General features: G+C 37.3%; 1 protein-coding gene across 4 annotated transcripts in view; it reads left to right on the top strand.

Moving 5' to 3' along the window:
* Positions 1-3,174: 3,174 nt before the first annotated feature.
* Positions 3,175-14,557, top strand: part of LOC121411459 (inactive histone-lysine N-methyltransferase 2E-like) — a 50,510-nt gene continuing 39,127 nt past the window's right edge. For 2 of the 4 annotated variants that reach the window (XM_041604208.1, XM_041604207.1), the window contains exons 1-2: positions 3,176-3,478; positions 7,927-8,085. The gene's annotated coding sequence lies outside the window, so the exon portion shown is untranslated. Of the gene's footprint in view, positions 3,479-7,926; positions 8,086-14,557 lie in introns of all 4 variants that reach the window. The other 2 variants (XM_041604209.1, XM_041604210.1) reach the window with 2 other exon arrangements.

Here is a 14,557-nt window from a genome sequence, read left to right as displayed (position 1 = left end):
ATAATTGACCTCGAAAAGTGTTGCACCTGAGTATAGCACATACGTATTCTACATAATAAATGCGACGCGTGAGATGCACAGCTCTTTTCTTCTCTCCGGATTTACATTGTGTGTTTCATCAAAACAATAAAACTGTATAATTTTCATTAAGACAATTTCTCTGAATTTGCATATGAATCGAATCTATTTCTACAAACCATCATCCCGCCATCATCACCCTCCTTTCAAAATGAGATATATAGGATAGCACGACCCCATCTCTTCTCATTTTTCAAAGAATATATTTTATGATTAATTTTTCATCTAACCATATCTAAAACTTGTTGGATCATGTGCATTGGATATCTCTACAAGAAATACACGTCATATGTTTGAATTTGTCAGGGAAAATAATAGTTCAAATTATGTAGGCATATAGGCATAATAGGCCTACGCACACTTACGACTGTCCCATGCACGTCCCAATTTTGGAACAAATAGCATTTTGCTTATATTCCAAAAACGTGGACTTCAAGAGTGTTTTTTTTATTTGAGGTTCAAATCAATTGTAACAATATTAAAATGAGAGTTTTTGATGATTGCATTTAGCCTTTATTTTTTAATAAAGGCCAAATTGGTTTCATATCGTATAGTCAAAGATAGACAAGATATTCGCTTTTATTCTAATATGGATGGTAGCATAGTCACAGATATGAACATAGGCCTACACTTAATCGTATGATGATTTAGAACTTTTAAAGATCAAGTCCACCTCAGAAAAGTGTTGATTTGAATCAATAGATAAAAATCAGACAAGTATATAATGCTGAAAATTTCAGCAAAATCGAATGTAAAATAAGAAAGTTGTGACATTTTGAATTTTCGCTTATTTTTCACGAAATAGTTATATTCACAAGTTAGTCACGTGAAAAATAATGAGAGAATCGATGATGTCCCTCACTCACTATTTCTTTTGTTTTTGTTTTTTTACTATTTGAATTATACAATATTTCGATTTTTACAGATTCGACAATAAGGACCAACTTGACTGAACCACAAAATGTTAGACAATGGTAATTCCACATGCTTAGCATGCATGTTTAGGGAGAAATAAAACTTTGTTCCATAGGACAATGGGTGAGAATTTGAATATTTCATATGACAAAATAAATAGTGTGAGTGAGTGATGTCATCAGTTCCATCATTTGCATACCAACCGGTATGTGTATGAAACTGTGAAATTAAGTGAAACTTAAAAATTTCATAACTTTCTTATTTTACATCCGATTTTGATGAAATTTCAGCGTTATGCTTGTTGGATTTTTCTCTTATTCAGTCAAATCAACTTTTGTTGGGGTGGGTGGACTTGTTCTTTGTCTCAATATTCACGCTTGACCTCGTTTTATTTCGAAATCAGCGGGTAGGAGACCAATCATTATTACGGTCAGTGCGTGCATTATTGGCTACATTTTTTTTTTACGTGAGTCTGTTTTTGAGAATAAATTATTATTTTTTTTGAGGGGCGGGGGATGAGTGTAATGAGAGAAAACATAGAATTGAGTAAGTGGTCAAATCATGAAAAGGGCCAGAGAGAGCGGGAGCACCGTGAGCAAACAATTGACTTACTGAGTAATTTGGAACTTTGTGTGTGCATGGGGGGGGGGGGTCTTGAAGGGGGCACTTATTATTTCGTGACCATGGAGTTAAATACCCCCGAACAGTTTTGTGCGTAATGTGAGATCATAGGCGTCTGATTCGACGAGGGTACCCCCTCCCACTCAGGAACTTTGTTCATATGGTGTATAAAAGTCGATTTTTTGCATGGGAGTCAGATTAGGCCTAAAGGCATAACTTAATAAACTAATTAATCGCATTAATTGTTCGAGCAATGGATATTTGCTATGAAACTTATGGAAGAAAAGGTGAAAGAGCTTACCAATGGTATCTTTCAGGAGCTGATGGGGGCAGTGCCTCGCCGGAGGACGCGAATCTACCATCTATGATATTTTTTTATTTATGAAATTGAAATTATGAAAAAAAAATTGGTCTAACACTTGAAAATTTTCGACAGAACCTCGGCAGAAACCATTCATTTTCTTTTGTCTTTAAATAATCAATTATTTCTGACCCTACTAAGGAGCGCATGGTGGCAAATTTAAGACTCAGTTGCCCCAAGAATTCTTTGGAAAAAATTAAGTGATGTCATGGAATTACAAGGCTAGACTTTTGCACCACCGTCATTCACTCAGTTCTTTGAGGAACAGTGATGTAGATAGGGACAGGAACCACTTGAAGAAGAATAAATAAATAAATATATATTTATATGTGTGAAGTTATACATGTACTACAGCTTTGGCATTGTTCAAACCCCACCTTCACGTGATATGGTGTCTGTCTATCTGACGGTCAATCGGATCGGGTCTCCCTAGCCGCTAACCCGTCTCTGTGGTCTAGTGGTTAAGGCACCGGCGTTCAGATGCAGCAGGGGGCCCAGGTTCGATTCCCGGCAGAGACATTTTTTCGGCATCATCAATTTTTTCAAAGGGTAGATAGCTCTGGGGAACCTTGATTTAAGCTACGCCTACCATTGTTCTCTTCATTTCTTTCACACACACACTATATATATATATATATATCGCTTCCAACCCACTTGATTTGTAAGAGGTTTTACTCACTGAACTACATAGTTCAGTGAGTGCACGTACTATTGATCGACACATTTGAAGAAAAGTCGGGCATGGACCAGCCATGCATGCTTCTATTCGATATTTATTGACCACATTCAAACGAAATATCAGTTCATTAGACAAAAGGGCGATATTTTGATACATATTTATAATCATGTGGTATACTAACAGTTTGTCAGGAACCTGGATGGGGTTTTTTTTTTTTGGGGGGGGGGGATCATTCGGACGGGGTTCGCGCCCCGAGAAGTGGTATATGGCACTTTATGTTCTTGGCATGGCCTATATAATGGAACCTTCTTCCGGGTTCTGGATTGTACGTGTACGTACCAGACCGATTTCTATATGACTATCGTATGAAACTTTATCTAAACAAACACAATTTATCAAATGTAGAGGCTACCTCGCTACCCTTAGCATGCTAATTACTTTTATTCCATCTAAAGATGAAATCAAAATAAGAGTTATATTCTAGAAGCCAAGAAATGTGTGTAACGTTGTAAACTTGTTAGGCAATGGTTGCGCGATTGGTGCTTAGCGTGTAGTAGTATGCATGCATTATACGATCGAGTATCCGCTCGGCCGGTCCCTCTGCGACAGATACGGCGACCCGTCACTCATATTTCAATGGCCGCCATCATGAACATCATAGTTATGGCTACGGTGAATGTGTGCGAGGAATGTAGTGTTTGTAAACACGACTTCTTGAAAATTTGGCGTTGATGTACTGGACTTGATTACTACATTTGGACATCCTGGTGATACGGAAATCGACCTGAAAACCTTAAAGGTTTACGTTAACAACAATTTATCAGGTAAAATCATTTCAAAATTGATCTTCAAGCCATTTTCCGAGAGGGTTGCATTTTCAGTGTTCGGATATTTCGCGTGTGCTTGGCATCAATTGTGTGTGCGATTGTGAACTGGATAAGAATTCTGTGTGTGTGGGGCTATGGACCGACGGACAAGGCGTTACCCTTTTTCATTTTCTTCAGCCCATCTCAATTCATTAGCCTGGTTCTGTTTATAGTCATACGTTAGACTTTTCTTCTTTTGTCCAAAATGTTAAACTACACATTGTTCATTCATGAATTATTATTTATTTATGCAAGCAAGTAACAGATCGAGAGATCTAGATAGAAATTCTATCGATCGATGTGGTGTCCAACTTCATGGAGATGCGGACATTGTCATTGTAAAAAGTATTCAGACATGAGACATCACTCATCAGGCTATTCGTCCACAAAATATTCACATTTTATAGAAAAAACAATTCAATTGATGGCTACCAAATCGCAGAGATGCCAAGTTCAAAGACCAGCTATGCGTGAGATTTTCTGTGAATCTGAGTGAGATCACAGACATTTAACTATATGGGGATAGGCTGTGATAGTTGCATGAGACAGAGATTTGAGGGGATGAAAAAGAGTCCAAAAAAATGCTTGAGTCTCACGCATAATGCGTGAGACTTGGTAGCTCTGAAATCGACATCAAAATTGCAAACAATATTGATGAAAATGTGATTGTGAATAAGTGGATTAGGATCTAGCGTCAACTCAAGCCTCAAGGACAATTTCACCGGTATCGCGAACTCAAAAAGTCAAAATTCTAATCCGATCAACGAATGCATAGGGACAGTGATTTTCCGTGATCGCGGAAAACTGACAGAATTCACGGAATCGGCCTTTTGAAATGGAAAGTGGCTTTTCAAACGGAAAATCACGGTAAACAGAAATTATAGCAAGTTCCCCCTTGTCTGTGCACACCAGCACACGTGTATCTGCGTGATTCTAGTAAAAGAAGATACGCAATGAATACAAACTTATTTGTTAAAGATACAAACTTTACACATGCAATACATCGACAGATATTCATTGAAAAAATTAGACTCAAAATGGTGGAAAAATAATAAATATTGGGCATTTCATGTGTAGGGACATTGATTTTCCGTTTAAAAAAATTGCCTTTTCCGCTTCAGAAAATCTCAAATTCCGTTTCAGCATGCAGAAAACGGAAATTCTGTTTCCCCATAGACTTTGTGTACATAAAAAAAAAAATTCCGTTTACCCATTGAATAGCAATATCACAACACTCGCGCTGGTCAAAATTTGTATCTGCCACTACCACCAACGCAATAGAATCCGTTCTAATCGGATCTTACCTCAAGCGATGTTCATGCAGGCTCCACTCCACTTCACTACCGCTACATGTACACTACGCTCCAACTACCCGAACCTCGAGACCAAAAACTCGCTCTGATACTCCGAGTGACAAAGGTGGGATTTTATGGGGGGAAATATAGAATTCATGCAACATCACATTCTCTAAAAACAAAACTAATATTCTCACTTTACACAAAGTTTCACTTCTTTTCCATGCTTCTATCAGTCTCAAAATTGGTGATTTAGAGACAACACGGAGTTCCTCACACGTATAAATAATTCGCTGCCGATTTCAAAACATGGCATGCGCATGCATGAGGGTTTTTTTATAAGTCTCTGATATTGGAGATAATCTCCCATATGGGTACAGTCCCCCTATGGGCTGTGCACCTCTACTGATGATGGGGTGTCCAAACTTTGCATATTTACTAGTATATTCATCAATCATCATGCTGAAAGTTAACCAAGAGAGCAGCTTCTCAGCTTCCACCAAAAGCAACATGGTACAGTAGCCCAGGTGCCAAGTAATTTATAAATCGAGATGCTAGCTAGCTTCAATGTACCTGAACCCCCCTCCTTTAGAAAAATTGAATTTATGCACCCACCTTGAATCTATAGATATTAGATTTCCTGTTCCCTACCAATGAATCCTAAATCAAAGAACTTTACTCTGAATAGAAAAGGAGAAAAACACCTCTTTGGTCTCTTTGCATAATTAGTATTTCAAAATGGCTCAAACAGGTATGTGCAGGAATTGTGATCGCTCATACTGTTTCCTTGCACAGAGCTAAAAAAAAAAAAAGGAATTCCCCATCAGCCATATGCATGTAGCAGTTTAGAAATGACTTTTTTATTTTTAAGGAGCCAATTTGAAATATGAGCCATACATGTAAATATTTATAGAGCACCCGGTGCCTTAGTTCAGATTTAAGAAGTGGGGTCACAATTCTAAAAAGTCCACTCAAGTTACACATCAAAAAGCGACGATGCATGGAAGTAAAAACTGCAGCTGAGCTGGCCTAGTTGTCTGGCTACTAAGCAGGCAGGGATGGAAGACTGGATGGGCTTGGATGGGAGCGATTTTCATGTTGTGAGTCGCTCGGTACTTGGCAGTTTTAGGCAGTTGCAAAAGCGATCCCAAAGCACACGAGAGCGGAATCACTTGTTGCTCCTGTAGGGATAGTGCTTTTCCGTTTCTAAAAATTGCCGTTGTCCAAAATGATGTCCAAAAAATCCCCAAATTATTGACAAAATTCCATTTAACTGTAAAATAATGCTAATAATGTAAAAGGTGAGGATGTATTCATGTTAAATGTGTTTGTCAAAATATTTTCTGTGCCTGTGTAGATCCGATTAGAATGGATTATAATAATGTGTTGTTACTACAGTATCAGATAACAATTTTGACCAGCGCGATTGTTGTGACATCGCTACTCAATGCGTATTTATTTTCTGTTTTAAAACGGAACTATCACTGTTTCATGTACACAAAGTCTATGGGGAAACAGAATTTCTATTTTCAGACATGCTGAAACATAATTTAAGATTTTCTGAAACAGAAAAGGCAATTTTTTAAAGTGGAAAATCACCTTCCCTATGTTATTGTAAGTGCTCAAAAATAGATATTTCATATGAAAAAAAGTCTTAATGAGAGAGAGAGAGCTTAACATGTATCGTAATGGGTGGAAAAAAATTAAATATTCAAATCTTAATGGGTAGAAAATGTTTTTTAATCATCACAGACATGTCACTGTCAATTAATTGTTTTTTAAATCTAGAAGTTTTGGGCCGCAATTTTATATGCATGGAATGCAAATATTTTGCTTTATAAAATTACTCTGAGATTTTTGGCCCACTTTTCAGAATACCCCAAGTTTATTTAATTCATGTTTAATCTCGAGCTGTGATCCATTTTAGGTGCACAGATACATGTATGGCCAGTATGGGGCCTTAAAATTCAGTAATGATGGGTTGTTCATTATCCCCCTTTTGCATCCATCACTATTCCAATTCATTACTAAATTATTATTGTGTATGCACTAAAACCGTTTTGATGGGGCAGATAATATAAAAATGCAATTTTACAACAAAAATTATTTTGATTAGGTGACCGATAATAAAATAAAATGTACTTGATTTCATTTTTTTGATAGACCGAATGGTATGGTCTGCGGAGAAGTTCCAGGCTATTTCATTGTTCACATTTTTTAATTACTGAATAATCATTATTGCGTGCAATTTTTTTCAGGGCTTAATTTTTACAACATATATCACAGATACAGGTGACAAATAGGATCTTGCAGCTCAGATTTTTAGAAAGTAAAGTCAAGGTTAACCATTGCCTCTAAGGAGATCTTCTATTAAAACTTCTGCCTAATTCTGCCAAATAGAAGACAAGTTCCTTGATTAAAAAAAAGTGCTTGACTGTTTGACAAAATCATTAAGTAATTAAGTAGGTCAGAGGGTTTAGCTGGTGTTGCAAACTAAAAAATTCATGCTGAATGACAAGTGCACATTTGTGTATAGATCTAGGGGATTCTACATGTACTCGGAGAAAATGCCCAACCACCATAAATTTGACATAGATCTACAATATGTGACAGGATACAAAAGACTTCAGTCAAATTGGCAATTTTTATTTTCAATTTAGGCATTTCTTACAAAGGGCTCAAAATGCAGCCTTTCACATTGAAGCCTGCCAAATTGAGAAAACTATAAAAAAAAAAGAAGTAGAAAGAAATAGAGTGAATCACTTGGGTACTACATGTGCAACTTAAACCCGACCTCAGAGAAAAATGACGCCTGTGTGCCTAACATTAGAATTAAGAAAGGAAAAATAATGATTGCCTTTTGAATTTGTGGCGGTTTTGACGACTGGATCAAACTCTGGTAGGATTTTTTTTTTTACATAACACTGGTCTATTGGTTTGTCCTGGTGCCTGTTTTTATTACTGTATGATATATGACATACATTTGGATGGAATTATACAATTCTTAAAGTGTAAGGCATGCATGATGCATCTGATCATCAATTTTGATGTTATTTTTGGTTGTATGATTAATTTTTTGTTTGTTTGCTTCCTCTTTCACATTTCTTTTAGACCTGAAACTGCCTCTGTACATATACATTTGACTATCCACCTGCTTATATTAACTGCAGCACAGTTTACTCTACCAGATGTTTCACAGGAAAATATTCTTCTTATACGATCTCTACAGTATAACCTGAAACCTGCAGACTTTTGTAACCTTATAACAGGGTGAGTTACAGTCAAAGTACTTAATTCTAAATATTTTCAATTTACTGTGCATTTAAAATATGACTGACAACTGACAAGATGTTGTGAGCTGGGCCAGGGTAGAGCTCAGACATGATCAAGTTTTGGAGATTTCTAGTTTGAGCTGATCTGGGTCCCATAACACAAAGGTTAGCAATTGATCGTATGCTTGATTTTCACGATTGATTGTACACTGTAGTCAATGGAATCAATCGTAGAAAAATGTTCTACGATCATTGCTAAGTTTTGTGTTACGGGCCCCTGGTCATTTTCACGATTGTTATGTTAATGGCTCATTTTGTACAGTACAGTATGTGTACTGTACGTATGTTGACACTAGCCATGGCCAGGGCAAATGAAATGCAATGAAGACACTCTATTCAACGGAGAAGGTAGCCCATTATCCAGGCGGAGGCTGAAGCTTTATTATCTTTGCTGTTGCACTAAATATAAGTAGGCCTGGGACTTTCGGGTTTTTTTCTTTTCGGGTACCCGTGGTAATTTTCGGGCGGGTACCCGAAAATCATGTCGCTCGAAATATGACTGGTGGAAAAACCCCATAGGTGACGTCATCAAGCCAATGCGATGCAAGCCAATTATAAATGAAAACATAGTAAGCATGCGCATTGCAAGCCTCCCGTGCGCCACGCAGTATTCCATCGAAACAAGTCTGCAATACTCTGTCACCTCGTACCAAAATCGACCTAGAATTCCACTTTTCTATATTTTATATGAATTATAAAAGGTATTCTCAGAGGATCTGTTTTCTCACCGATACCGCACAGGTAAGCAAATTTTTATTACTTCTTGCTTTTCCGTCAAAATCTTATGAAATAGCGTGTCGATATTACATCGTGTTCGTGAGTTTGTAGAATCTATCGCTACGTGAACAAAGTCAATTGATTTCCGGGTTTCGGAGCGTCAAATGCGCCAGCCAATCACGATCGTGTTACCATTTTCAGTTTATGATGAACTGAAAATGGTATCAAGAACGTGATTGGCTGGCGTCTCGTATGCTCCGAAACCCGGAAATCAATTGACTATGTTCACGTAGCGATAGATTCTACAAACTCACAAACACGATGCAACATCGATGCTACTTCGTAAGATTTTGACGGAAAAGCAAGAAGTAATAAAATTTGCTTACTTGCGTGGTATCGGTGAGAAAACAGATCCTCTGAGAATACCTTTCATAATTCATATGAAATAAAGGAAAGTGGAATTCTAGGTCGATTTTGGTACGAGGTGACAGAGTATTGCAGACTTGTTTTGACGGAATACTGCGTGGGGCTGAGGCTTGCAATGCGCATGCTTACTATATTTTCATTCATAAATTGGCTTGCGTCGCAGTGGCTGGATGACGTCACTGCGCTGCAAAAGAAACATGGCGACGATTGAACGATCTCAGTCACATCATCATCACTTGAAAAACTAGTATATTTATGGATATTTCGAGGGTAATTGGTGAGATTCAAAATGAGACTTGTGTACTTTTGTGATGAGTTTACAATCGTGTCTTACACTACGCAATACAAATCAAATGTACGTTATACTAGTGAGCAATTTTCGGGTATCGGGTATTGATTTTTCTACCCGGGTACCCGACACTTCCGGGCGGGACCCGGGTACCCGGGTTTTAGTCCCAGCCCTAAATATAAGAATTTTGTCTGATGCAGAACACTACACACAGTGACTGCCAAGCGGCAAAATAATTCTAATCAGTCTAACTAAAAAGTAAGAGGGGGGGGTTGTTAAAAAAAAGCTTTATCGTCAGAGGCGGGGGGGGGGGGGGGAGCAATCCTCTTGCACTTGTAGATTAATTGATACACTGTTATTTCTGCTTTATAATGCAAGGGTTTCATGGTGTACAAGTATGGTTTATTTAAAGGACAAGTCCACCCCAACAAAAGCTTGATTTGAATAAAAAGAGAAAAAATCAACAAGCATAACACTGAAAATTTCATCAAAATTGGATGTAAAATAAGAAAGTTATGGCATTTTAAAGTTTCACTTATTTTCAACAAAATAGTTATATGAACGAGCCAGTTACATCCAAATGAGAGAGTTGATGACATCACTCACTCACTATTTCTTTTGTATTTTATTATATGAAATATTTTGATTTTCTCGTCATTGTCATGTGAAATGAAGTTTCATTCCTCCCTGAACATGTGGAATTCCATTATTTTAACATTTTGTTCTTCAGGCAAGAAGGTCCTAATCGTAAAATTCGTAAAAATTGAAATATTGTATAATTCAAACAATAAAAAACAAAAGAAATAGTGAGTGAGTGACATCATCGACTCTCTCATTTGGATGTAACTGGCTCGTTCATATAACTATTTTGTTGAAAATAAGCGAAAATTTGAAATGTCATAACTTTCTTGTTTTACATCCGATTTTGATGAAATTTTCAGCATTGTGCTTGTCTGATTTTTCTCTATTGATTCAAATCAACATTTTTCTGAGGTGGACTTGACCTTTAACTAAGTTTGAGAAAAATAATCCCCAGGGTTTGGGGAGAGAACGGGAGAGCAGGAGAAGGAGGGAGGGTACCTTTATACATGTCCATGTGTATGGAAAAGAAGAAGAGGTCAGACTTGAAGATGAACAGTGAAGGGGGTATTACGCGCCTAGACAGTGTGATGGAAACGAAGATTACTTTACTTGAGGGAGCTATACAGTACATGTACTGTAGGAGTTTATTTAAAAGAATGAAAGTAGATCCAACCCAGATGGCAAATTGTAAATAGGAAAAAAAACGTCAGACAAGGAGATAGATGAAAATATCAAACTGACAATTTACATGTACAGTAAAGTTGTCCATTTTCAAAAGTTGTAAAAATTTGTAATCATACATACTGACAATTAGATGGAGACTTCATATTTGAAGTTTTGATGATGACATTGTGTTCTAGAGAAGGGACTACCCTTTCATTTGCACAATACACAAAATTTCTTGAAAAGATACTTGTATTATGTCGAATGGCACATACAGTGAATAAGCTGTTTAAGTTGTAGTAATATAGTACCGTAAGTAATGGACTATAAACTGTTCCTGTGGATTAACTGCACCCCCAACTTTGGACTAAAAAAAAAAAAGAAAAAATTTGGTACGAAGAAACAACTAAGTTAAAGATTTCAAAGTATCCAAAGAGATTACCGGTATGCGGATATCTGCTGTTCTTGATCAATCAATTCATCGTCAAATGTTAGTAAGAAAGAAAGGTCCCGACAATATTTGCCAATTACACGCTCACCTCACAGTCACAGTGTACACACACACACAGCAATGCCGTTCTTGTGCATTGCAAACTACGATACGGTACCAGTACATCTTATCCCTCTTATCCAATTATGATCCGTCTTTCCCCGGCATAGGAGGAAGAAACATTCACATTCCTTGCATCACAACCTCACAGTCACTTTCAGAATTTGTCTAGCATTCGATGTCTTAGCATGAATTTTGGATACGGGATTACAGGAAGGTTTAAGAAACAAAGAAATTGGCATTTTTTCCAGTTGTTTTTTACTGCTTCTTGCCGTTTCTCTTGTGCGTGGTGTACATGTACATGATATTAATAACTCTGGGTTGAAATGAATAGCGCCAGCTTAAGTCGCACTATAACCACATTACAACGCAAGCTCTAAGTTCACTCAATTCTCGCTCAGCTGTGACAAAATATTACCGAGTATGCTTGGCGTCTCTTTGAACTTAGCCAGGGAACTTAGCTGCTTTGATTCGAGAATGAAGTCAAAATTAGTGTCATGAAGGTGGGTGCGTTTGTTACGGACAATATTTGATTCAGATTGTAATAATCGCTTCCCACTCCCAGTACCTGCGGCTCATACCCCTCTAAACGACATTGCCCTGAGCAGCTACGCCCGGCCACTCGATGTGTTGTGAACTGGCAGACTTCTTACATGTTCGGGAGGGGTTACGACGGGCAGGCTCAGACCCGTCATTGTGTATAAACCGCACCCCCGACTTTTGCTTCTATCCCGCCGAGATAAAGGTGCAGTTAATAGACTGTTACTTACGGTATATAGGAAAATTGTCCCTACCGCTTGTCACAATTTACTTACCAAATTGCTCATTTGCAATTTACACATTTTTGTGATCATTGATGACAATTTCAAACAGCCACAACTTTCTTATTCCTTGTCCAATTTCTTTCAAACTCTCACGATATCCCAACTACAATGTACTGTAAACGCTGTTATTTTCGCTGGATTAATTTTTCGCGCTTGGCGGCTTCACAACATATTCGCTGGTTCTTAAATTTGCGCTGCACACTCCATAATCACAAAGTCACTTTCTTCTTTCCCATCTGTGAATGGTTTTAATAAAAATTTCAGCAGCAAGATTGTACTTTATGATCATAATTCTAGCTCTAGGTTGGCATAATTCAGCATTGTTTTGATCTACCGGGTAATCATGAGCTTTTGTGACATTTAGCGCAACTTTTCTTTGCTGGGCGGACATCGGGGAAGGCAAAACGGAGGCGCTGCTAGCTGCTGGCCTGGTATAGACGCCCGAGCACCGGGAAGGACCGGGGGGATTACAGCTATTCAAAGTGCATGGGATCAATCAACAAACATGGGCTATCGACCCAACGTCTTCTCAAAAACTAGACAGATCTAAACACTCACCAATCAAACAGCAAAAGCAATTTATATTTCAACAAAAATCATACTTTAAATACTGATCTGCGACTGATAAAAAAAATGATCGCATTGCTTTGGAACAAATTATCGTGATGCATTATTAATTCGGAGCTCAAAATTGGTTGCGTAAATGCCACCCTCTTTAGGTCAAATTGTGCAATCTCTTTGCCAAAACGTTACACGCAATTGAACCGCGGTTCAAAACTTGCATTAAAATAAATGCTTGTAAATTCGGGTGTTTTTAAATTCACGCTTGCCGATCTTGCCGCGAAATACGCGAAAATTTCCACTTTTACAGTAGTGCCACAAAAAAAAAATTCTCACCATACTCTCATCTTCTGTTCATTGTAAAAAGAATTCCTAGATTCCTATATTTCTATACATCATTAAATTTGTAGGCAGCAATTTGTTTTAGTTTCTGCCGTACACATTTTTGATAAATATACATTATGACTAGATAATAAATTCGCTTTTATTCTGAGAAGGATGATAGCATAGATGTAGTCACAGATTTGAGGTATTCGTACAATGATTTAGAACGTTACACAGTAAGATATCCTAAGTCTCAATATTAGCATCAAATTCTACTACATTTTATTCTGAAATCGGGTCGTAGACCAATTGTAAGGTGTGCGGTTGCCGAATACCCCTTTCATGCTGACATTTCTTCCCCGGCGAAAGTCAACGGGTGATTGCAAAACAAACGAAAGAAAATTGTAAACATTACTTCTTACCTATTACAAAAGGTATAAAAAAAAATAATTACAACACATTTTCGAAGTATTACGAGAAAAACAAACAATATCACCTTGTTTTTTATATTTTAGAGCATTTTTTTATACATGTGAAAATTGCTTTTTAATAAATATTGTTAGTAAAAAAAAAATCATGTTCGAGGCTATCTACTTGGCCAAAGCATTCAGCTGAGCTTGCAAGTATCGCGCGCAGAATCTCGGTACAGGGGACTTCGGGATAGAAAAAATTGACCTCTGACGTCATTAAAGAGGAGAAGTTCTCCGGTTTGCTTTCATTCTGGCCTTTTCATCGGCGAACTTCACCGGTGAAGTTCTCCTGTGTACCTTTCATACTGGACACTTTCCCCTTCGCTGGCGAACTTCACTGGTGAAGTTCGCTGGTGAAAAGCGCAATATGAAAGGGGTATTGTTGTAAGACTAGGGAGCAAAGCGTAGAAAACTAGAAATTATAGTAAACTTTGAAGTACATGTACTGTAGATTTTCTCTGTTCAAAATGGATTTGCATTGTCGTACAGTTTTGATGCCTGCTGACAGCATGTAGCCTAGCACTGTGCATTCATGATAAATAAAACTGAAAGAAATTTTTTTCCATGAGATGCATATACATGTACTTTTGTTCATGCAAGTACATGTGGTAGTGATTTAATTTTTTTTCAGATGTTAGGGAGCCAGAATCCATATTTTTGTCTTCATATTGTGTTTCCAATGTTTTACTTGTTCCTACCACCTACAGTATATGTATTAGCCGGAAAAATATTTAATGGAGAAAAAAACAAAATCGAAATAAATATTGGAAACAGGAACAGCCAAAACAAAAAGAATAGACTTGTTCAAGGTTGTTTTTTAGTTTTTTAATTGAGTGTTATATTCATTATTTCTGTACTATTACACGTAGCGGGAAATTGTTATACTGGAGAATAAACAGTATCGAAAATAAAGATTAGAAACAGAAACAGCTGAAGAAAAAGGAATAGACTTGTTCGAGGTTGTGTGTTTTTATAGTTTCTTAGTTGGGTGTAATGTTCATTAT

Source organism: Lytechinus variegatus, chromosome 3, assembly GCF_018143015.1.
Source record: "Lytechinus variegatus isolate NC3 chromosome 3, Lvar_3.0, whole genome shotgun sequence".
Taxonomy (NCBI): domain Eukaryota; kingdom Metazoa; phylum Echinodermata; class Echinoidea; order Temnopleuroida; family Toxopneustidae; genus Lytechinus; species Lytechinus variegatus.
The sequence above is the reverse complement of the archived record's forward strand: the minus strand, read 5'-3'. Positions and strand labels throughout refer to the sequence as shown.